The 20,000-nt window shown below is 29.0% G+C and overlaps 1 protein-coding gene across 1 annotated transcript in view; it reads right to left on the bottom strand.

Moving 5' to 3' along the window:
- Positions 1-20,000, bottom strand: part of LOC124430737 (RNA polymerase II degradation factor 1) — a 72,148-nt gene that overhangs the window by 39,698 nt on the left and 12,450 nt on the right. The gene's annotated exons all lie outside the window — the stretch shown is intronic.

The raw sequence follows: 20,000 nt of genomic DNA, 5'->3' as shown, positions 1-20,000 counted from the left end.
AACCGTAATGCATTTGCCTGCAACAAGGACTTAAATGAGAAAAAGAAAGAGAAAGAGAGAGAGAGAGAGAGAGATTGAGTGAGTGAGTGAGAGAGAAAAGGATATAGTCAACGCTTAGCTTTGTGTTATCAATCGTCGTAGCGGTAGACTGTTAAAAGGACAGTCTATGTTCTACGAAACTAGTGCGGTGATTTAATCATTATCGGCAATCTAGCAAGCCGCAAAAAGAAAAATCTAGGTCAGACGCGCTAAGGACCGTGCACTCGCAGGACTCTCTCGTTGCGTTTTCTCGTTGCGGCCATTTAAACGTTTTCTATTCGATAATCTTTTTTCCCCCCTCCCCCTTTTTTTTTATTTATTTATTTCTTTTTCCTTTTCTCTTTTTTTTTTTTCCTTCTAATTTCTTTTTCCCTCTCTTCCTCTCTACCTCTCCATCTTTCCATCTTTTCTTTCTCTCTTTTCATCTTCGATCAATCAATTGGAAACTAATTTCACAATTTCGATAACGTAATTAATTAATAACTTAATAACTCACATCATTCTGTATTAATTTTATTTATTAAATAAATTCATACGCGGATTTTACGATAACGCGTAGGTCTTTTTTTTCTCACTCTTTTTGGTTTTTTTCCTTCATATATATATATATATATATATATATTATACTAATTATAACAGTACGAGCAAATCGATTATATTTCTTAAGAGATTATTTTGAAATAATATATACTTTATAGTAAGTCATTGGAACGTAGCAATTGATTTGTTATTCATCGTATAGATTCTGTGTAAGTAAAATTGTAATAAAGAAAAAAAAAAGGAGAAGAAAGAGAAAGAGAGAGAGTGAGAGAGAGAGAGAGAGAGAGAGACGACAAAAGAAGAGAAAAAAAAAATAAAACTGAATTAAAATAAAATAAAATAATGAATGTATCTCAATGTATCGCTTAATTAAATCTAATGAAATCCGGAAGAATATTCAGTAATTACGTAAGAAATCATCTAAGACCATCTACGTCTTCTAGGTCTATGTAAATCTAATACGATCGGCGTAGTTTAGGCGCAGCATATTTCTCTCCCTCTCTCTGTCTCTCTCTCTCTCTCTCTCTCTCTCTCTCTGCTTGTTGGAAAAGTCGGCGCGAAAGCTACGAGCCATTTACCGTTGCAAAATGCGATTAACCGATGCGCATGAACGTTTTCACCGGGACGTCATTTCTGGAGTAAACGATTTACCTATTCGTTCAAAGAATCGCCAAGAGCTATGACGAGTTTTAAGATACATGTAAAAATATCCTATGTACTTACATAGGCACGTTTAAAGTTTATATTCATGTATATACATGTGTGTGTGTGTGTGTATGTGTGTGTATGTATCTATCTTGTACATTACATTCCTCTTTAAAATATCGTTTTAATAATAATTTACTTTGATCATTCGTACGACACAAACAAGTTTGAATAAATTTATTCTTACGTTAGGTTTCTTTCGATTCTGATGAACTTTTTCTTTTTTTGCTAATGAACTTTTCGTCGAAGAGCTAAGCGTCCGTGATTCCGCTTAAACAATTAGCATTTTAAATGAGTAGAATCGAGCGAAGCTGTAGCCAACTTCGTTCCTCTTTTACGTAGAATCATCGTACTAGACGATGAAAGACGACGAGTATAACGTCTCGCTCGTTGCCTCTATCGCTATCTCATTCTTCCATATATAAAATACAATATAACTGCTAAAACTCATAAATTATTTTTCCTTCCGACATTTGGACGTCGAATGTTTAAAAAGCGAGACGACCGCGGAACGATTTCAACATTTATCTTCGTGGACGATAAATCTTTAAATCGTTCTATAAAAGGATATCTTTTTTCTTTTTTTCTTTTTCCTTCGTTGGAATAAGAAAAAAAAGAAAAAAAAAAAAAGAAAAAAAGAAAGAACAATGAATTTCAATAATTCCATTTAGAGTCGAATTACGTGATATAACATTTAACATTATTCCAAATAATATTGGAATAATTTATATCAAATATAAAAACGATAATAGACTGATACGAAATTGTACGTGGAAATAATAAAGATATGATATTGTGATTGAATTAAAGAAATAAAAATAAATATATTAATTCGTTCTAGGTTCAATTAGAAAAAAAAAATATATATGTATATATATATATAGATTGCTGAATCCTTAATGTATGTTAATAATTATTATAATAAAATGAATGAATGTGAAAATGTGAAATGTAAAAATATATATATATATATATATATATATATATTCTTTTTTGTATTTATTTGTTCAGTATTTTTTATTAATCGATGATAAAGTATTTTTCTGAAACAAATGTATTATCATAACGATTTTTACGAAATATTAAATCAAAGGATCCTTTTAAACAAAAAAAAAAAAAAAAAAACAAAAAACAAAACAAAAATCGATCTAAAACAAATATACTGCCATTATAGAGATAACATTGATCATTAGTTTAAAACGGGATAAACTTTCTTTCGATAAGTAAGGAAATAATTCATAAGAAAAAAGAAAAGAGAAAAGAACAAAAAAAAAAGAAAAAAGAAAAAGAAGAAGTAGAAGAAAAAAAGAGAAAAAAAAAATCGAGGAACTAGAAATCGCGCTAAACGAAAAACAATTATTACATAAATGATTTTTATAAATCGTGAAAAATCTTTAAACGAATAGATATAGAGGAGTCTTGGAGCATGATTTCGAATGTGCTTTCGTGGACGAACTTTAAAACGATGACGTTCGTACGCTAAGTGGAAGATATACGAGCAATTTCCATCCTGGGGATTTTACGATGTACTATGGAGGATAACCGTCCGCGGTGGTCTTTCGTAATCTACGTTTAGGGAAACTCCGTGGTTCAAGAAGTATACCTTTTGAATATACGGCTCGAGAATAAGTAGATATATATCCACGGAAAGAATTATATGGCCCCGTCGTGTTCGTTGAGCCACGCATTAAAGTCCCCACCGTCTCTCTTGGCTTTCATTCAGTGTTCTTCTTGGCTCTCCAAGTACGACACAACGACGACGACTGTTACGAGATGACTATGAGAAGAGCTAGCACAGAGTTTGATATAACTATAATTCTTTGCAATTATTACTAAACGACGAATGAAAAATTTTTAATACTTTTATCCGAACGTAACGAATGATTTTACATATCGTTGTACATATATATATATATACATGATTTTTTATCGAGTCAAAGTTTTATTATCGATTCATAATTTTTTTATTTTAATTTCTTTTTATTATTAATTATTAGGCTTGTTTTACGTCTGAATTACTTGTCATGTTTCTAAGAATGATTAGATTGCTGAATTATTAATGTATATTACTAATTATTATAATAAAATGAATGAAAATGTGAAATGTGAAAATGAACGAATGTTCAATTTATCTATACATTTTCGTCTAATCAAAATTTTATCATCGATTTATCGAGTTTTTTTTTTTTTTTATTATTAATTATTAGGCTTTCATACAAATCTGATTTATTTATTCTTTCTTTAAGAACGATGAGACAAAGTAGAATATATATATATATATATATCTTCCTAATTATTTTAAAATTAGACGAATGAAAAATTTCTAAATCGCTTAAGAAAATTACACGGTTTCTCGACGAGTAAAATTTTTGTTAATCTATTAATGATTATATTCTTTCGTAAATAAAATAAACTTTGTTTCATTGAAGTTTCATTCATTCGTTGTCTTTTTAAAAATTACAAAGAGAGCAAGTGAATTCTGTGCACGTATGTATCACATTATTTTAAATTAAATAAAAAAAAAAAAAAAAAAAAAAAAAAAAAGAAAGAAAAAAGGAGAGAGAAAGAACATAAAAAGATATATTAAAAGTGATACCACAAAGAGAATATATATGTAGGTTACTTTCTTGTACGAGTGAAATATGAAAATGAGTTAATTGTTAACAGGTTTTCAGAGTATATATATAGTATCATGGTACGGGTATTATATCTTGTGCGCATCCAATATCTGAGCACATATATATATATATATATATATATATATATATATATATATATATATATATATGAGTATGTGTATGTGTGTGTATATGATACATTAAGATAACATTATTAAGGAACCAATGAAATGTGTCTCGTGCCACTTATACCGGTGAGCAAACAAAACTGATGATGTTAAAAAGAAATATATATATACATATTATATATATATATAATATATAAACATATATATATATATATATATATATATATATATATAAATCTATTATATAAATGTATTGATTTATATATATGTCTATGTACAAGTAAAAAGATCTCACGTGGTCACGACGTTGTAAGAACTAGTAAGTACATACGTTTGATATATACTATCAGTGAATTAGTGCATCGAATAATACTTACTAGTTGCGCAATTAACGGGGGTGGCTGTATGAATTACACCTTGGCTCGTAAATGGCAGAAGGCGGTCAAGCGATAAATTGATTGCGTCAGTTTAGAAATGAAATTTGACAGTTATAACAGAGGTTCGATACACACACACACACACACACACACAGTCATATATATATATACATACATAGAAAAGGGAAAGAAAGAAAGAGAGAGAAAGAGAGTTGAGATCAATGCCAATAAAATAAACGAAGGAATCTTGTCGTGAACAACTCTCTCGGGACACTTACATAAGAATAATAATAATTCGATCAAGTGTTACGACAATGGACTCCGAGAGATCCGTATGTTGAAATAATTAAGATATAAATCTAGTTTAAACGATCTAACCCAGGTAAGATCAGATCTGTAGATCTTTTATGATTTACTCCGTTATTTATCATTATTTATCTCGAAAGAGTTTTCGATCGAGCATCGATAAATAAATAGATAGATGTATAGACGGATAGATAGATTGTTACACGTCGATAGAACTTTTATCCGATGAATGCCGCCAATGAGATGTTTTTTTCTTTTTTTCTTTTTTTTTTTTCTTTCTTTCTTTCTTTCTTTCTTTCTTTCTTTCTTTTCTTTTCTTTGTTTCCTTTTCTTTTTCTTTTCTTTTTTTCCGAATGGTTTTAAAAGAGACACGTTAATTATCGTTACAACTCGACTGGTCATACAATGTTCTTTAATTCGATATAATCCTACGTATTCAAGCCTGCAGCACCTGCTTTTAGAATCAGTCGCGTTGTCCTTCTGATCAAATATCAAATTTTATTCTCTTGTAAACTATAAAATCATTTAATCGTTTAACCGTTTATCACAGAAATATTTTATCCTTATCTCATCCTTATTCGGACAATTATACAATATAATTTATAACATATATTATATATATATATATTATAATAAATAATATGTAATATATAATATAACATTTATATGATATATTGTCTAAAAAAATAATTCCTTTTGACAAAATTTATTATATTTTATAATAATACTGATGGACACTTTTCTTTCAGAGACTCTATATATATATATATAATATAAATATATATATATATATATATAAATATTTATATATGGATATGTGATATATTATTTAATAAAATTATTAAATATATATATATGTATATATGTGTTTAATATTAAATTTATTCTCATGTTAAATCACTTATAAAGCAAATCTATCTCAAATTGTAGAAGTTGGCCTATATATACACACATATATATACATACATACATACATACATACATACATATATATATATATATATATATATATATATATATATGTATATGTAAGTAGACGAATGATTAATGGGGGTAAAATCTCTTTACGTTCATCTTCTCGTATCTATATAATTTTTCATGTGAAACTACTACGACACACTTTTCAGGGAAATCTTCAAGCGATTACGTGGAAACGTGATCCTTTTTACGAATCTCTAGTGATTTTATAGAAATATATATACATACATATATACATACATACATATATATATATATATACTATATACATATACATGTAAATCTATATGTATAAGTAAAAAGGAAACGTCATCGGACGTTTTCTAACGAGTTATTTCTCTCTCTCTCTCTCTCTCTCTCTCTCTTTTTCTCTCTCTCTCTCTATCTCTCTATTTATCTATCTATCTATCTATCTATCTGTACCGTAGCAAAAGCGGCGAACTAAATGTATAACGTCATTCCGTCCTCGTTAATTCTCGTGTGCTCTCGTAATACGTAATATGTCTCGCCTATACGGCTTTGGTGGTTAAGGTTTTGCCCGAGAGGCATATGGCGTTAGTGGTCAGAAAAACTCGTCGAAACATTTTGCTGATGTCCTTGCGTCTTGAGGGTCTGGGCTTGTCCCTCTCTCTGTCTCTCTCTCTCTCTCTCTCTATATATATATATATATATATCTTTCTCTTTCTCTCTTTCTCTCTCTTTCCCTCTCTGTCTCACCCTCTGTCTCATACTCTCTGTCTCTCTCTCTCCCTTTCTTTCTCTTTCGTAAAACTGGGTCAGCCACTGGAAATAAGATTCGCTCTCACGTAATTAAAGACACCGCGGAAGCTCGCATCGGGCTTCGAATTACTTTGGTTCTCTCTCTTTCTCTCTTTCTCTTTCTCTGTGTGTGTGTGTGTGTGTGTGTCTCTCTTTTTCTTTGTGACTTCAAACAAGTGGGCTGACAATTTTTAAACTCGAAATATTGAATCTATTTTCACGTTAAATCGATAGAAAAAAAAAGAAACGAAAAAAAAAAAATAGAAGAAGAAAAGATCTATCGCAAATCATAGAATTTGTTCTATATATATATATATATATATATATATATATATATATATATATATATATATATATATATATATATATATGTAGGTATAGATTAAATTCACTTAAGGTATATATTATTTATCTCTGTGTGGACTCTTTGTTTCATACAAATCGATCTCAAGAGACTTGGTTCATGTTATCGATCTACTTGAACCCCTGTTCGATCAGTTGTACGGTTAAAACGGTTTCCCACGTAAAGAGAATGTAACTCCGTTCTGTCCTCGTTGTAACAACAACCAACGTAATATCCATTTATATATATATTATAGATATATATTATATATCTATATATATGTGCCTATATATTTTTTATCTTCTTTTACCCTTTTATTCCTCTTTCATTCTTTCTTCTTAATTTCTTTTTCTTTTTTTTTTGTAATTCAGAACGAGTATCCATCCAATCAAATGAAAGAGGGAGAAAGAGAGAGAGAGAGAGAGAGAGAGAGATAAGGCAGTCCGTGTCTCCTACGTGATAACTGAATTAATCACTATCTTAATCGGCGATATATAAACTACAGAAAGATCGACCGATTAGCTTGGCTTGAACTATCTCTCGACGGGAAGAGAACGAGCTTGAGCGAGCATAAGCCGGTGTCATGATAGTTAGTTTAAATAGTGGCTCTATCGAGTCACCAACTCTTGCTTGTTTCCACTTCATTGAACAGGTATTAAATGACATTTTTTTCCCCCTTTTCTTTCGTCTTTTTTGTTTCATTTTTTTTTCATTTTTTTTTCATTCTTTTTTCTTCTTCTTTTTTTTTTTTTTTTTTAGTTTTCGTTTCTCTTTCTTCCCTCTTTTTTCTCTTGTCTTATTGTTGCATCGCCGTCGATCGAAACAACGAGAGTTCAAAAGGTTAACTATATATAAATAAAAATACTATGCCGACAAGGGGAATCGTGTTACCAAGACACCAGATCGTACCGTCCTATTAAATATAAGATAGATACTGTTACGATGTTAGATCAATAATTAATTTGTTCGTAAACGTATATAAAGATTAGTTTGCAAGGATATATTTACTGAGCGAAGGGTGGGGGAGAGGTCATTGGAGTGACGGGGAAAGTTAAAAATTAATTTCTTTTTACGTTGCTTTCTAGTCGAGTGACGAAATTGATTCAATTATTTTTTCCTTTCGTTCTTTTTTTGCTCTTCTTTTTTCTGTTTTCCTGTTCCTTTTTTTTTTTTCTTTTTTTCCTTATCTAATCGTCCTTATTTATCATTATTCTTTTGCCATTATTATTATTATTATTATTATTATTATTATTTACTGGTATCAATTGTCATCGTTGTTATCATTATTATTCGATCATTAATACAGAAGATATAATATCGTTAATTTAGTTTCTTCCCCTTTTTTTTGTCTTTTGTCTTTTCTCTCTCTTTTCCTTGTTTTTTTCTTTCTTTTTTTTTCTTTTCTTTTCATTTTTTTTTTTTTCTTACTCGCATAAAAATCTCAATATAACAATTACGATATCAATGTTACTTTTAACCGAATTTCAATAATACTAAGAATCTTTTCGTAGACCAACCATGAATTATTCTAGTTGGTAAGGACACAAACCATAACCATCACAAAGACAAGCAAAGCACGTTCGCCGAGTAGAGTACTTAGGTACCTGGGGCTGTTGCACAAGCAACAATTTAGAATCGCCATTGCTGCAAGAACTTTGCGGATACACCTATAAACGATTTGAACGTCGGTAGGTACATGTCTGAAGAAAGATAGAGAGAGAGAGAGAGAGAGAGAGAGAGAGAGAAAGAGAGCATAAAAAAAAAGAAAAAAACAAAGAAAAGAAAAGAGGAAGGAAGCTGAGGAGAGTGTTCGCGTAAAATAAAAAAAAAAAAAAAAAAAAGAAGAAAATATTCTTCTCCTAATTCCCGTTGCTTTGAAATAATTCGTTTGAATCGATTCATTTCAAATACTTTTCATTGTTTTCCACTTGCAATATAATTACGCGCAAATTTTTCAATTATTCGTCACGCCTGTTGATCGTTATTGTTATTATTAAAAAAAAAAAAAAAAAAAAAAGAAAAAAAAGAAGGAAAGAACGAAAAAAAGATCAAGGAAAATTTTTGAACTCCAATCATCGACACGAAGAGATATTTCTCTTTTTTTTTCTCTCTCTATCTCTCTCTCTCTCTCTCTCTCTCTTTTCTTTTTTTCTCTTTTTTTCATTTCCTTTTATAATTGTTATGTAAAATTTTAGATATTTATCGTGCTTACTTCCTGCCGCTTTCACGTGATATAATATCACATGAATAATAATAATAATAATAATAATAATAATAATAATAATAATAATAATAATAATAATAATAATTGTTATTATTATTATATAATATATTAATTATAATAATATTAATTATTATCATTATTATTATTTGTATTATTACAAATAATATATTATTATAACAACATAATAATAATAATAATAATAATAATCATTATTACTATCATTATTATTATTATTATTGTTATTATTATATAATAAAAAAAAAAGGAAAAGCCAAGAAAAAAATCAATGAAAAATCGTACAACCGTCTTCCTTATTGGAAAAGATACGAATCTAATCTCAGGAGATCTTACATATGTTATCGTAATTCAAAGTTCTCTAGGTCAGTATATCCAGTCTCTCCTCGTTTCATCCTTCATTTCTATAATAGTCCAGATCGGTTTGGTATCTCTCTCTCTTTCTCTCTCTCTCTCTCTCTCTCTCTTTCTCTTTCTATCTATCTATTTCTCTTTCTCTTTAGTCTACTCTCTTAGAATACCGACGAACTCGGTACAAGGAGGATCGTTGCCGAGGAAGAGAATTTCTCTTGGCGGTTGCAAAGCTGCCCTCGGCTATGCGAGATCGCTTCTGCAATCGTGGCTGCTGAGTGAACGCGCGCGCGCGAACGTCTACGAAGTTGTCTATATATAGGGTGACGCGTTTTGTTACGATTCGTGAAAAAGAAAATTAGTGCGAGAAAATTAAACGATAATTCAATTCGAAAGATTACTTTTTTTTCATTTCTTACTTCCTTTTTTTCTTCTTCTTCTTCTTCTTCTTCGTTTGCTTTTTTGTTTTTCCTTTATTGTTGTTATTATTATTATTATTATTATTGTTATTATTATTATTTTTTTTTTTTTTTCTTCAAGATTTTTTTTCTATCTCTTATTATCCTTACCCTTACGAACCGATTATATTCATATAAGTTCGTGTTACGTTGTTCAATATTTTTTATAATTGAGATATTTATTATCAGATCGTTTTTACGATTTCGTTTAAATCAAACGCGCGTTTAAAGTCATCCCAAAAAAGGAACGTTATATATCTCTTTTTCTTTTTTTTCCACGAAGAAAAAAGTCACCGGAGGTAATAAAATCGTATGATCCATCTTAAGTGTACGATCGTAATAGGTATGCCTTTGTTTCTTCCTTCTTTTTCTTTTTTTCATTTCTTTTTTCTTTTGTTTTGTTTTGTTTTTTTTTTTCTTTTTTTTGAACACTTTAAATAACTGTTCGATACGAGCGTGATCGTATCTCTTGCGAGGCCAATACAATATTTAACAAAACAGAAAAAATGTTTTATTGTCCAATCGATTTTGGATATACATCCATATGACTATTAAAATGTATATTATGATTTTATTAGAGAAAAAAAAAATCTATCCTATTATATTTTAATTTTAATCGAGTACATTATTAATCGAAATTAATAAAATTATCTATTATTATTACGTTTAAGTAATAAATTCTATTAAACGAAATGTCTTTTTACGTTTCGTTGAGTAGGAAAAAAAAAAAAAAGAGAAGAAAAGAATAGAAAAAAGAATAGAAAAGAAAAATAAAAGAGACATTCATAACATTCTAATATATTTGCAATTTTATCATAATCATTATCAATCGAAATCAATGATATATTTCTTATTATAATAATATTATTTATCGATTATAAATAAATGTATAAAATGAAAATAAGGATAAATTAAAGAGAAAAAAAAAAAAAAAAAAGAAAAAAAAGAAAAAAAATTTGAAGAAAATAATTTTTGTATAAGTAATGGCTTTAATGTTCATCAAATCACTTAACACCTCGTATAAAAGGAACAAGTTTCTCTAACTAACTTGTACAAGATACTCTCTGTACGTTTATCTGGTCTATACTAAATAAGGCGGAGAAACGGCGTCAATTTGAGATATTCTTAGTGAGTAACCCCTTTGGAAGAGAGAAGAGTACTCACGGAGTTAGGTATGTATGTACATCTAGTACTACCTTAGATCTTTACAGTAAGAATATGACCGCTCACAAAGGATTCCCTCAAGAACCTATCGGCCGATTTGCCTCGGTTGCGCAACGTTCTTCTAGCTGAGAACAACCCACGCGCTAACCTGGAAGGATAATGTTGGTAAAGTGCAACGAGAGAGAGAGAGAGAGAGAGAGAGAGAGAGAGAGAGAGAGAGAGAGAGAGAGGGAGAGAGAGAGAGACAGAGAAAGAATCTTAACAACTATGCGAGTGTGTTTCGATCTTAAAAAGAAAGAAAAGTAAGGAGAAAAACAAATTGATTTTACATAATATATGATTAGTTTACATATTTAATCGTCTGACAATTGTTTTTCAAAGAGTTTTCAGAAATTGATTAGATTGTCATTGAAAGGCAATATTTTGCGTACCTTTTTTCTTTTCCTTTTTTGTTTTTCGTTGTGCTTTCTTTTCTATTTCCTTTTTCTTTTCTCCCTCTCACTTTCTTTTTTTTTCTTTTTTTTTTTTTTTTTTTTTCTTTTTTCATTTACACAGATCTTCATTCAATTTTATTCCTCTCAATTAATTATTTCTTTCGATGATGTTAAAATTATGCGTCCTCGTAAATATTTATTATGATTCGATAATGCTTTTGGTTCTTGCCTTTTTTTTTTTTTCGCTTCGTTTTTTTCCTATTTCTCTTATTGCACAAATTTAAATTTGAATTTTATTACTTCCAATAATTTCTTTCGATAATATTCCAAATGTTATCTGAAACAATTTTGCAATTTTTTTTTTGTTGTGTTTCTGTTTTAGCTTTCCTTTTTTTTCTCTCTCTCTCTCTCTCTCTCTGTTTTTTTTCTTTTTTTTTTTGGTTACGTAAATCTTTCTTCGATTTTATTATATCCAGTAATATCTTTCGATGATATAATATCCGAGGAATTTCGAATGATTCGAAAACGATTGAAACAATTTGTTGTCCTCTTTCTCCTTCCTTTTTTTTTTTCTTTTTTCATTCTCACTCTCTCTAAACAAATCTTCATTCAAATTTAATCTTATTAATTCCATAATTTCTTTTGCGATATCCTTATGACATATTTTCGAGTTATATACATAAATAAATATATACATAAAATATCCTTGTCCGGACGAAGAAAGATCGTTTAGAGATCGTTTCCTGTCAAGGACGTACGCTCTCATTGTACTGTAAAATACCGATTGCGTGAACGAGTTTAGAACGATTTGGTTGTCTTTAGCGCGTAACGGAGGCCATTGTATTCGTGAAGAAAGAAAGAAAGAAAGAAGAAAGATACATACATACATACATACATACACACACGCATACACACGTAGATAGTATTATAAGAAGCTAATTCGTCGAAGAAATATCATTGTATCCTTGAGTATTATTTCTACGTAATAAATTTTCGGACGGTGAGTTTTATAAACAAGGACGATTCTAAGGCAAAATCATTTGGTCTTTATTATTCTGAGATAATTATGTATAGGAATGGTGGACGTAGAAATCGTATATGGTTCGATGACGATGCTTAAAGAGATTCTTTATCTATCGAGACAAAGTGTTGGAAGGGGTTATTACACGTGTGTGTCTGTATGTGTTTGTATTTGTCTATATGTATGTATACAAGATCGGTGTGCAGTTTTGTGATTGCATAACTTTAAATGGACGAACCCACGCTCGAACGGAGATCTTCAGGAACGGATAATACGACGTATATCAGAGTAAGAAGTATACTGACTGAAAGAGTATATCGGGGATTAATTATCGTCTCGAAAATGAAGTCTCCCTAAAGTAAAAGGTTATATACTTTTACTTCATGTATATGGGTCATTCTGAGATCAGTGATCAACTCTTCGTGACATGAGAAAGAAAGAGAGAGAAAGAGAAAGAGAGTGAGAGAAAAGAAAAAAGAGACAGAGAGAGAGAGAGAGAGAGAAAGGAAATTAATATATATATATATATATAACATTTAATATGATACGTAACGATTAACGTTAAAATTAAAAAAAAAGGGATACGCGCGTATGCAAAAAAAAATATATATATATATCGTGTGTTCGAGTCGTTCAAAAATCGAAGTGATTATATCTTATGATAAAAGAGGAAGAAAAAGAAGAAGGAAAAAAGAAAAGAAAAGAGTGATACTATAAGACAATTTTTAGAAAACAATGATTAACTTTGTGATATGAAGTTAAACGAAAAGAAAAAAAAATTACATTAATAAATTTAATATGTAACAGTTAAAATTAAAATGAAAAGGTATACGTGTAAAAAAAAAAAAATATATATATATATATATATACAGGTATATGTGTGAAGTGAGAAACTTGAAAATCGTAGTGTTCAAAATTATATAAGATACTCTCAGAAATGGTTGATTAAAGCTTTATGACAGAAAGGAATAATAAAAAAAAAAAAAAAAAGGAAAAAGAAAAAAGAAAAAAGAAAAAAAGAAAGAAGGATAAAGAAATTAATATCATTCAATATGTAACTCTTAACATTATCTCTTCATTAATAGATAGATAAACGTGTGTGTAAAAATGCACGTATATAATATACACGAGACATTCATAAAAATTTAAGATTGCTATCCGACGATCGATACGATGAAAATATTTATGATGATAAAAAGAAAAAAAAAAAAAAGAGAAAAAGAAAAAAAAGAAAAGAAAATATCTAACAAAAGGAAAAAGTAATAAAAAAAAGTTTTTTCCAACGTTTAATATATAATAGTTAATTGTTAAAATAGATAAAACAAAAAAAAGGGAGAGAGAGAGAGAAGTGAGAGAGAGAGAGAGAGAGAGACACTCGTTAATAAATCAACCGAGGTCGAATTTCTTCGTGTCAATTCTTACGTCATATCGACTTCTATTATTTTCTATCTAACGAAATATATAATTTCGAACGACTCCGTGGTAATGACCGTCATTTGCTTTGATATACGAGTGTTGCCAAGTATACTTTTACCTAAGGCTGTCTTATGGAATTCTGTTGTTCTCTATCATGTCACACTACTATGACGTGGAATACATATATAATACATATATCCATATATATATATATTTATATATATGTATATATATATATATATATGCGTGTGTAAGCTTGCTTTCCGTGTCGGAACAATCTGGATCCAACTCGTTCATATTTCTCTCTCTCTCTCTCTCTCTCTCTCTCTCTCTCTCTCTCTCTCTCATTCTTTCCGTCTTTCTCTTTCTCTTTCAAGACATATCTACATAAGAGAAAGAAATAGGATAATAATGCATATAAGTACTTATCTCCATAAGTAAAATACGAGTGAGAGACGTGTTATCTAATCTGACCATTAAACGCGTAACGTCTTATGGGAGTTATTTGCCGGGCGAACGTTGGCACGCACCTTCCTTCTATTCACCAAGGAAACGAACGAAGTTACGAGAACTCATAGGACCACGTGTACTTTTATCGCTATTTGTGGAAAAACAAACGAGATAAATGCATTTAATAAATATAAATTATATGATAATGACTATAATAATCGGCTTTCACTCGGTAATAAGTGTTGAAAGAATTTACGTTTAAGGATATGTAAAATAATTTGATAAATCATAGATATTTCTCTTATTGATCTTTTTCTCTTTTGTTTCCTTCTTTTTATTCTTATTTTAAATAACAAAGAAAAAGAATAAAAATGTTTTAAATAAATTGACTACAAAGGTGAATAATCCTTGAGATCGAAAATGTTCGATCGTTAATATTAAGATAAATAATCCTTCAATCATCTCCTTATCGAAACGCGAAGGATAAAATTCTAAATATGTATTTTATTTTAATTAAAATTATAATCAATATCAAGATTAAGATACATCTGATAAATATAAAATTATGAACTATAATAATTATCATTAATTATCATTAAATTAATAATTATCATTAAATTATCATTAATAATTTTCTTTTCTTTTTTCTTTTCTTTTCTTTCCTTTCCTTTGTTTCAAATTATTTCACACTTGATACGTGATATTTAAATGTAATAATATGATTCTCTAGAAAATGAAATTGATGTATCTTGGAGTTTTCCTAAAAAAAAAAAAACTCCAAACTTCGTAATATTTCATTAATTAATTCGTAATAATTTTGATAGACATTTTGTGTTGGAAAGAAAAATATATATATATACATAAAATATATATATATATATAGTTATATATTATATGTATAGTTTATAGCTTAGAGTATATTTAATATATATAGCATAGTATATATATATATATATATATATATATATATATGTGTGTGTTTTTTTTTATATATGTACGTATATACGATTTGGTTAAAAATGAAGATGTCGAGGGAATAGTTGTTTTGTTTTCTCGCGCCTTCGAAAGAGACAGAGACAGAGACAGAGAAAGAGAGAGAGAGAGATGATCTTTGGAGAACGAGGGAAAAAATTGGTCTGCGTAACGCGCCGTAGAAGTAGAAAACGGCAGGAAGTTCGTCTATGCCAGCCAAAACAAAGGGAAAGCACCGAACGAATAGGAGATACGCATCTGTAAGCGTGGGATCGACGTGTGTTATATGTATCTATGTATTTATGTATCTATCTATCCATGTATATATTTCTCTTATATGGAAGAATCCCTACCAAACCAAGTTGTCTTCAACGTGTCTTTAAAACTAGGAAAATATCTATAGGACATTGAGGTCCGTGTACATTAAGGACATTAGTAAGTATTTACTCTATCTAATAAAGTCCCAAAGATCATTTCTAACGGCATACATATGTAATTCTAATTCGAATAGATCTTTTGATAAAATTAATATGACAAATTATTATGAATAATTAATTTATTTTCGTTTGTTTTGTTTTGTTTTGTTTTATTTTATTAATTCATCAATACAGGTTTATCAAGTTATAGATCATTCGAAACGTCATATCTATATCATTTTTAAAACATGAACAGGATGTATTTTTAATGAAATTGAAATGACGAATTTTATTAGATCTTTATTTTTTAATTTTTCTTTCTTCGTTCGTCATATATTTCTACTTCTTTTTTCTTCTTTGTTATTTTATCATATTTCATGTTTGTCAAGTCCGTAAATCATTTAAACATCGCTTATAATCATTAATTAACGTATTATTAAATATATTAATTCGTTAAAAATAGCTAGCTTTTCAAAAATCATACGTTGCTCTTTTTCATTTTTTTCTGTTTTCTCTTTTTTTTTTTTTTTTTTTATTATTATTATTTTATCATTTCAGGTTTGCCAAGTTATATAGATCGTTATAACATGTCTAATCGTCATTTGAATAAATAAATAAATATATGTATATATACATATATATACACACAAGATTTACTTGTAGTTAACAATTAGAATAATTAAGTTTATAAAATTGATTGAGTCACTTATTTATTTTTATTTATTTTTTTCTTTTTTTTTTCCTTTTTTCATTATTTTATTATTTCAGGTTTGTCAAGTAATAGATCAATTTTAATTTTTGATAACTGCACTATTAACAGATATACGTTTCTATATTATTCAGTCTAGAAATTCGAGTTTACAAGTTGCATTGATATTAAAAGGAATGATAGAAATAGAGAGAGAGAGAGAGAGAGAGAGAGAGAGAGAGAGAGAGAGAGAGAGAGATGGAATGAAAGAAAGAATTAATAAAATAATTTATAATGCAAATGAATAAACCAGTTGGCAAACTGCATTTTACCGTATAAATTATCTACTTTTGTTAATGGAACTACTTAATCGGAAATTTATTAAAATAATCTGGTATTTAAGAAATAATCTCTGAGGCATGTAAGTAAATGTAATACCGGCAAACGCGTTATCGATGAATTTCAAATATTCCATATCCGTTGAGAGTCGTTAAAGAAGAAAAAAGAAGAAAGAGAAGAAGAAGAAAATATAATAATAATAATAATAATAATAATAATAATAATAATAATAATAAAAAAATATGTATTAGCAAGCAAAAACAAAACTCGTTTCGGATAACTTGAAACAAAAATATTCTGGCTGTAAAAGCATTAAAAGGAAAAAGAAAAAAGACAAAGACAAAAGAAAAAAGAAAAACAGAACTCATTCTTCCCGCATTGCATTTTTCATCTTCATTTATTTTTCTCTCTTCTCTATCAAGAGAAAAAAAAATCTATTGAAAATTCAAATAGATAAGATCGATCGATTCTAAATCTTATCAATGATTTAACGTTATCGTGACAATTGAAATTTAACGAATAATATAAAACGATTTAGGGAAAAGAAATTGATCGATCGATTAAAAAAAGAAATCATTGAGAAGGAAGAATTTTATAAAACGTTAAATAAATCCAATCTCGAATTTAGGATAAACTAGATGAATTTCTTTTGCAATTTTTCTTCTTGCCCTTTTCTCATTATTACTTCCATTTTTATTTCTATTTTCCTTTTTCTATTTTCTTTTTTTTTTTCTTTTCTTTTTTTTTCTCTTTTTCTTTTCTTTCTTTTCTTTCTTTAATGCAAAAACTGCAAGGAGAAATTTCCGTAGGGAAGATAATTTCGCGTCTACGTATATTTGCTATTGTACGTGAGTTCGTGCGTATATGCGCGCGCGTGCGTGCAGACTATATATACGAATGTGTGTGTGTGTGCGTGCGCGCGCGTGCGAGCGCACGTATAAATGTATGTGCACGTGTGTGTATACGCTGCGAGTATTCACGTCTAGACGTCATTTACGGCGATGACCTCACGCGTCCTTCCTCGGTTCTCTTCCTGCGAACATCGGAACCAAAAATAAGAAGTATTAGAAGAAGAAGAAGAAGAAGAAGAGAAAGAGGAAGAAGAAGAGGAAGAAAAATGAAAAGGAGGAAGAGGAGGAAGAGAAGAAGGAGGAGGAAGAGGAGAAGGAGGAGGAAGAAGAAGAGTCCTTTCTTCTTTTTTCTTCTTCTTTTTTTTCTTCTTTTTCTTCTTTTCCATGATACTTTAAAAGAAACACACATGCTAAATGGTGTCGGCTTTTTCTCTGCTCTTCGAGAACTTTCGATGTTCAATTATATTTCATCTCTGTCTTTCTTTATACATATATATATATATATATATATGTATATATGTATATGTATGTATCTTTTTCGAAAGATTTTCGATGTCCTTGTAAATCTTACTTTTTTCTTCGTTTTTTTTTCTTTTTTCCTTGTTTTCGATCTTCTACGCCGAAAGAGAAAGAAAAAGACAGAGAGAGAAAGAGAGAGAGGAAGAGAGAGAAAAAGAGAGAAACAAATTGGATTGAGATAATAAATTTATCGCAAACGAATAATAAAGAATCTGCAATAGAGATAAAAAAAAAAATAAAAGAGAGAAAAAAGTAGAGAGACAAAAAAGGAAAAAAAAAGAAGAAATATTGAATATATATCTTCTCTTTACAGTAATTACACAAGAGTTAATTAATTAATTGATAAGATCTGTGAAAATCATTTAAATAATAATTATTAACAAATACGACAAGGTCGATTTATTTATCTTTTTTGATTTATTTTAATATCTATGCATATATATATATATATATAATATATATGTATGTATTTATATATTTATGTATATATTTAATAGGAATAGCTCGTATTTTTCGTGAATACAAATTTTCTATCTAATTCGCAAAGTCTCGCGATGCTGGTACTCCTTGCATCCATCCATCCTGTTTGCTAAGGTACCTGCGAGCAGATTCGCAAGGATCTAATATTTTCTACGCGCGGCACGAGCTCTCCTAGCACGTATTTTCTTTTGCGAATGTGTGCGAGAGTGTCTGATATATGTTCAGGACAGGTTCTACCACGTCGAGGAGATACTCTGACATTTGCCAGGTTCATAGCCGAGTGGTTCACCTATAGGCGAGGTGTACCTACAGTGTTATATTTACGACGCTACGTGAACAGCAAATGGAAGCTCGCATATATATATATATATATATATATATATATATACATATATATATATACATATATATATATACATATATATATATACATATATATATATATATATGTATATATATATATATATATATATATATATATATATATATATATGTGGTTTCTCTGGATCGTAATGAGGCACTGTAGGCTAAACTTCTCTAACGTTGTAAAGTTTCCTCGATCGAAGAGATTTATGGGAATGATTACGCGTTAAAGAAAAAGAAAAAAGAAAAAAAAAAAACAAAAGAATAAGAAAAGACAAAATGTAAATAAAAAGGGAGAAAATAAGAGGTTGATCCTTTTTTTTTTTTTTTTTTTTTTTAAAGAAGAAAAGAGAGAAAACCAAAATAGAAAGAGAAAAAGAAGTAAAGTTGTATTATTCAAGGATTGAATTATCTTTTGGATTATTTTCATATTTGCGTTCTCGTGATTTACGTTCGAAAAAAAAAAAATAAAGAAGAAGAAAGAAAGAAAAGAAATGAAAAATAAAAAGAAAAAAGAAAAGAAAAGAAAGAAGATGAAAAAGAAAAAAAAAAAAGAAAGAAAGAATTTCGATTAGGGTGAACGCGTAATTTTCAATCATGTATTTACCTAGGTAATTACCTTATGTATTTTCGCTCATAGTGGAAGATAACGTAGCGTATCTATCCATCTATCTATGCATGCGTCTATCTATCTATGTACGTATGTATGTACGCATATATATATATATATATATATATATATATATATATATATGTACATGTTAAATGTCAAAGATATCCTTCTTATGATCATAATCGGAGTTTCGGCTTCGATGATCGTTAAGAACGTAACTGATAATTTGACCACCCACGGTAAGCTTCGATCGTTATAAATCACTTTAACTTGTAGAAAAGAATTAAAAAAAAAAAAAGAAAAAGAAAAAAAGAAAAAAGAAAAAAAGAAAATAAATAAATAAAATGGCCGAGGCTAATGTGCGCCCGCGAGATACATACGTGCATACATACGTACATACGTACAAAGATAACTTGGTTGCGCGAAGCGATTC

This window comes from Vespa crabro, chromosome 19 (genome assembly GCF_910589235.1).
Source record: "Vespa crabro chromosome 19, iyVesCrab1.2, whole genome shotgun sequence".
Lineage (NCBI taxonomy): Eukaryota > Metazoa > Arthropoda > Insecta > Hymenoptera > Vespidae > Vespa > Vespa crabro.
The sequence above is the reverse complement of the archived record's forward strand: the minus strand, read 5'-3'. Positions and strand labels throughout refer to the sequence as shown.